The following is a 6,285-nucleotide window of genomic DNA, read 5'->3' on the forward strand; positions in this document are numbered from 1 at the left end:
AAGAAGGAAAGGAGATGATAGGGGAGGAGGAAAGAAGAAGGTAATAAGTAATAAGAAGTGGAGGAAACCAAGAGGAAAGAGGAGAAAAACAACAGATATGTGACAAGAGAGAGGAGATGAAAAGAGGAAGATGAAAGAAGAGCGGAAGAGGAAAGAAGTGAGAAGGAGACAAGAGGTAAAGGATGGTGATGAAGAAAGCAAAGGAAAGGAGTTGGAGGGGGAAAAAAGGAGTAGGGAAGGAGGAGAGGAGAGAGGAGAGAGGGTCCTCCTCTATCAGCAGATAAGAGGCAGAAATGGATGAATCCTATTGGCCGGCGAGCCTCTTCCAGCCTCTTATCTCCTCGCCATTCGTGAACTCGGGACACATTTCATAGAAATTTGCGAAATCAGGAAAGCTGGGTATCATGTCATCTATCACCGGGCGACACCGGCCCATACATCCTCCCGGCTTCACAATAAAAGCCACAATTGACACTTTTGTTTAGCGGGGGGGGTTCTTAACAATTATATGCTGCAGCAGCTACAAAGCAGCAGCTTTGGGTTTCTTGTTTGTTGTTTTCAAGGTCAAACTAACTGAATTCAAGACTTTTAAAAACCACCGAAGTCGCTCATGAATCACATTTGTTTAAATGGAAAGTTTGACTGTTGATTGATGAGCTATGGAGAAGAACAAGAGGATGAAAGATGAAAGAAAACACATGAATTAACAGGGAAACATTATGGCAAGAGTGAGAGGAGAAGACAACGAGGAAGACTGAGGAGAAGAAAGAGAGGAAGACGAAAAAATGAAGAAATGTCGAGGCCCAAAGTCCCGACAAGAAGGAAAAACCGTTATTGCAGCGATGTCTTGGAGACTTTCACGGTTTCTTTGCTCCACACACTTTGTTCAGCCAATCTAAACAAAGAGATTCTGTGAATATCAAAGTTCCAACGAATAACGAGACGGAGAACAGGATCAGTCTGCTGGTCTCATCCAGCATTCACACCTGAACATTAATGAGCCGTAATCCATAGATTTCTTCGTATGTTGTCTAAATAATCATGAACGAGGACGTATGAAGACCACTGGAGCCAACACAGGACGGGTCCGTTGATGAAGTGAGCTGCTGTTTTAGGGAAATTACTGTGAAAAAGAAACTCTATATTTAGTGTTTTTAATGATTTACGTCGTCGGTACAAAGACAAAAGTATCGAGTAGAATTCTTTGTAGTATTTTTATTTACATTTGAATTCCTCTTGGTGTTTCTCACATTCTACGTCTGCTTTTCTCTCTCTGTCTGTAAATATATATTTTATTTCGTACACGCTCTCGAGGGTTTGACATTATATTTTGGTTTTAAAACATTTTGTATGTAATTCAGTGAAATGATCCGTTACACGTTCCGACCAACGTTTCACCCATCGGCACCGTGAGTATTTGGTGTTTGGTGTGTAACCAATAAAGTTTGTATTATGTGTGTGTGTGTGTGTGTGTGTGTGTGTGTGTGTGTATGTGTGTGTGTAGGTGTGTAGGTGTGTGTGTGTGTGTGTGTGTATGTGTGTGTGTGTGTGGCAGCCCTGTGCATGACAAACTGGTCCAATTTCAGGCGTGTCTCGGCGGCTGATATTTGTCTCACTGGCGTTGTTGTTGTTGCGGCCCTTCCTTCCTTCCTTCCTTCCTCCTCCTCCTCCTCCTCCTCCTCTTTTTTTTAGTTTCCCCTCAGATTTGAATCGGCATGGGGGGGGGGGGGGCACAGCCTGACAGGGCAGAAATAATTACAGTACAACCTTCCCCCCTCGCTGGCTGTTATATTAGCCCTCTTATCAGGCTGCTGAGGGGGGTAGTTGATCAACTAAGGTCACTGTATCCTGACCACGGCACAACAGCTACACCGCCATTTGGAGATATGATAAATAAAAGCCTGGGGGGGGGGTGTTACGCTACAACAACACTGTTATCTGCTACCGAGTGCTTTCCGTTTTATTCTCTTTCCCTCCCTGCAACTCGACTGTGTTCGTGTCTCCGGAGAGAAAAGAGGAGAAAGTTAAAGTAGCCGACGGAGAGAATATGGAAAGTGTCTGTAAATGATGAGCTGAAATAGTAAACACACTCTGCACCATTTCTGAAGTGGTTGTTTTTATTTATTTACCTGACCCCTGCAGTGATAGCGTGAAGAAAGCAGCTACATTATTCTAAAAAAAAAAAAAGAAACGAAAGCGTGGGCGCCGGTGTGAGCGGAGATAATAGATGCACCTACATTATCCTGAAGTGGCGGGAAATAGAGGGGTTAGGAGGGTGAGCGGGACCGATGTGCCTACATTATTCTAAAGCCAGATGGATAGCGACGCGGGGGGGCGGAGATGGAGAGTGTGAAAATAAATACATCTCCATTATTCTGGAGTCGAGTGAGAGCGAGAGGTTAAGAGTGAGGGGGGGGGGGGGGGGGGGGGGATGCACCATTACTCTTGGGTTTAGGCGACAGAGGGAGGTTAAGGATGCAGGTTTACCAACATTATTCTCAACCTGATGGAGGCAGGAAGACCAGAGTATTAATGGTGTGGTTTGTTCTGTAAGGGGGAGTCATAATAACAGGGGAGGACGTAGTTTTAAATGCACATTTACAACCTCCAGCAGGGGGCATCAATGAAAGGCATCCTCACAATTGGCTGTCATCATCTAGGTTTTTGGTCGTCACCATCTTTGTCTTTGGTCGTCACCATCTTTGTTTTTGATCGGCACCATCTTTGTTTTCGGTCGGCACCATCTTTGTTTTCGGTCGGCACCATGTTTTGTCTTTGGTCGGAAGCATCTTTGTTTTTGATCGGCACCATCTTTGGTTTTGGTCTGCACCATGTTTGTTTTTGGTCATCATCATCTAGGCTTTTGGCTGTTGCCATCTTGGTTTTTTTTCGTCATCATCTTTGTTTTTAGTCTGAACCATATCTGTCTTTGGTCGTCACCATCTTGGTTTTTTGTCGTCACCATCTTGGTTTTTAACTCTTGCCATCTTGTTTGTCTAAGCTAAGTACAACCGAACGCTGAATAAGGCATTTTTAGGAGACCAAATTGTTACAATTAACGTTCATGAAGTGAAAACATTGTGAAAGGGTTAAATTTGTAAGACGAAAACATCGCCGCAGTGTGTGGGTTTATGAGACATCATCCTGTGAACTCAAATCCAAACATGTTTTACTTTTACAGTAAATATATTTTGTGTTTAAGGAAACTTCTTCTCCGACTTAAAACTTATAACAGATTTAATACTTTACAATATCGTATATTTTGTCATTGACAGCTCTGCAAAAATAACAAATTCTGTCAGTAATACTAAAACAGAGTTTAAGACATTTTATTTTAAAAGGTAACACTTACCTCAACGGCTCAACTGGTGACGCTGAAATGTGACAAAAACATGTGAAAGAAGAAGAGCAGCTTGTCCACACACACACACACACACACACACACACACACACACACACACACACACACACACACACACACACTAAATATTGCTGTGTAGTCTCTTAATGAAGTCAGATGTGAATTTGTTCATCTCCCACAGAAACCTGCAGCGTGAATATGACAGCTAGTCGATCCTGTGACGGCCACAATGCAAAGTAACACACGGCCTATATGCTGAGTGTGTGTGTGTGTGTGTGTGTGTGTGTGTGTGTGTGTGTGTATGCAGAGCTGATGGGAAGCCTCCTGACAGTTTGTGTGAATCGTTTCCAGTCTCTGATTTTCATTCTGATGTCTGACAGTTTGACTGTCTTTATTAAAAAAATAGAGATGGAGAAGAGACACAACACACAGGTGAGGACAGAGACAGGTGACAGAGGACAGTTTGTTCTCTGTCACCTGTATTATTGACACTTTTAATAATATTAAATATATAATATAATAAATAAAACCCAGTGCAACCACAGGTGAGATACATTCCTTTATTGTAATTAAAGTTCTGCTCTGCAGCGCTGCAGGAATGTCACGTCAAAACAAAAAGACATTAAAAACAATCTGCTCAGATAAAGAATTTCATCACAAAGTGAAAATTAAAAAATTAAATCAACTAAAAATACTCAACCATTGCACATCATTTAGGCGGCAAAGAAATGTGGAAAGACACAACGTAAAGTACAAAAAGGTAGCGATCGATGCAGAATGATTTAAGACGGCTGAAAATAGAAAGAATCCAGTTTTAATTCCAACAATAACACGAAAAAAAAAGATTTGTATGTTCAGGATGTCGGCGTTGATCCTGATAATGAAGTGTGCTTTAAAGTCAACGAAAACAAAATCAAGAACACATTCAATATTTCCACCTGCAGCGCTCACACTGACCAACAGGAGGAGAACCAGTCGGTCCTCTGGACGGACGGACACGTCACATGACAATCACTCACGTCCTCCACACCTCAAACCACCATCACTCTTCATTCTCCTTCCTCTGCATTGGAAACACGCTTGTTAGCATCGATGCTAAAAATGCCAACAGGCGTGTTTCCGATTTCTTAATTTCCCCGTTTTTACAAAAAAACCCAAAAACATCACAGTCTTCGTCTTTGAGGGAAACGAAGAGGAGGAAGAAACACGAGGTTCTGTTCACGCTGCAGGTTCTCAGGATACGACCGTTGATTTGCATCAATTTACGTTTTTTACGAGGTCCAAAGTTATTCTATATTGAGGGATGCGACTTTTTGCATCTTAATGTGGACGACGTGTTGTAGTTTACATTTCCCACATTTTACAACATTTACGGTACCTCCTTAAAAACCACGAAAGGAGTATTTTTGATCTTATTTTAATATTGATTTCCCAAAATAGCATTTCTGGGGACACACTTTAAAAAAACGACAAACCCTACCGACCTAATTCCCCACAGGCCTGATCTATAAATCATGAGCAGAGAAAAGGTATAAGGTTTCTGCCATTTACTTCTGAACAGATAAAGCTGCCATTTAGAAGAAACATTTCCAATACGATCATTAAGGCTCCCTCGTGTGGCTCAAAAGTGAACTGCATATAGAAATGTTAAATTAAAGATTATGGAAGAATTTTTGCAAATTTTATTTGGAGAACCAAATAAAATTTTCCAACTTGAAAAAATCTTTGAAAATCAAGTAATATATAAAACAAAATGTTTCCTTGTTGGTTCTCCATCTAACAAAACACTAATTGTTTAGCCTGATGTTCTCTTTGAGGTGTGAACGCCAAAATAATTACATTCATTTGAACCGTTTTATTTGGTTCAGAGAGACAGGAAAGAGTATTTACAACCCGGCCAATCTGTGGTTTTACCGTTTAAAAGACCAAACAAAGACTTAATTATTGCCTCAACAGCATTTAGACGACAATAGTTTCATGTTCAGGTTATTTCTAAAAATCTTTTACTTTTCAAACCGATTCAAATGAAACGTCCCGAAATAATCTGACCGGCAACAATTCTCTTCTGGTTTTCACTGTTTACGCCTGGATTTAGGATATAGATTCATTGAAATAAATAAACTCATAATCCAGAGTTTACTCGTATATTAATTAAACTTTTCAAGGTAAAAAGACTAAATATGAATCTTTTTCTAGGTTTGTAAATGTTCATGAGACGGCAGCAGTGAACTGAACAAAGTGAGATTCTTCCTTCTCTGCACGAAGGAGAGAAAACGTTGCCTTCACTTACGATCATACAGCAACAGAAATAAGTCGTTTTGAGATGCGAGTAAAGGGGAGGGGGGAGGGGGGGGGGGGGTCGAACAGGAAGTACAAGACACAAAAATAACAAAGGATTCAGTCAGTCGTCCTTCAGCACTGACTCCGGATCAGATTCACAGCTCTCCTTTGAAATATTCTGACTTTAAGGTTTGTTTTAGTGGTTCCCAAAGCTGCTAGGACTGTTAGCATAACTGTTAGCGCCGGATGAAACTACAATAATGAAATGTTTATGGATGAAATAAATCAACGGATAATTGGAGATTCCTGTTGTCACATTTTCACATTCCTGGTTTTTAAACACGGAGCGTTAAAGGTTCAAGACTCCATTAGGAGAAATAAAACTACAATACCCAGAGATCACTGCAGCAGGACAACATCCAATCCGATAGCTTCAGATTTCTTATTGGACAAAGTAAAGAAAACAATTTGACACAATTCACTTTGGATTTCTTCGGAATATGATACAACTCTTGACTTCACATCAACCGCTGAGGCTCATGGGTAATGTAGTACTGAGGGACCATGTATGGAAGACCTTTCATGCCAGGAAAGACGGAGGAGTTAGGATTGATAAAAATAGACCAAGTCCTCCAGTTAATCAT

At 40.9% G+C, this 6,285-nt stretch overlaps 1 protein-coding gene across 1 annotated transcript in view; it reads right to left on the bottom strand.

Annotated features, from left to right (window-relative positions):
* Positions 1–3,907: 3,907 nt before the first annotated feature.
* Positions 3,908–6,285, bottom strand: part of snx2 (sorting nexin 2) — a 22,664-nt gene continuing 20,286 nt past the window's right edge. The window contains exon 15 of the mRNA XM_079161089.1: positions 3,908–6,285. This exon is cut by the window's right edge and continues 1,211 nt beyond it. The gene's annotated coding sequence lies outside the window, so the exon portion shown is untranslated.

Source organism: Pholis gunnellus, assembly GCF_910591455.1.
Source record: "Pholis gunnellus genome assembly, chromosome: 6".
Lineage (NCBI taxonomy): Eukaryota > Metazoa > Chordata > Actinopteri > Perciformes > Pholidae > Pholis > Pholis gunnellus.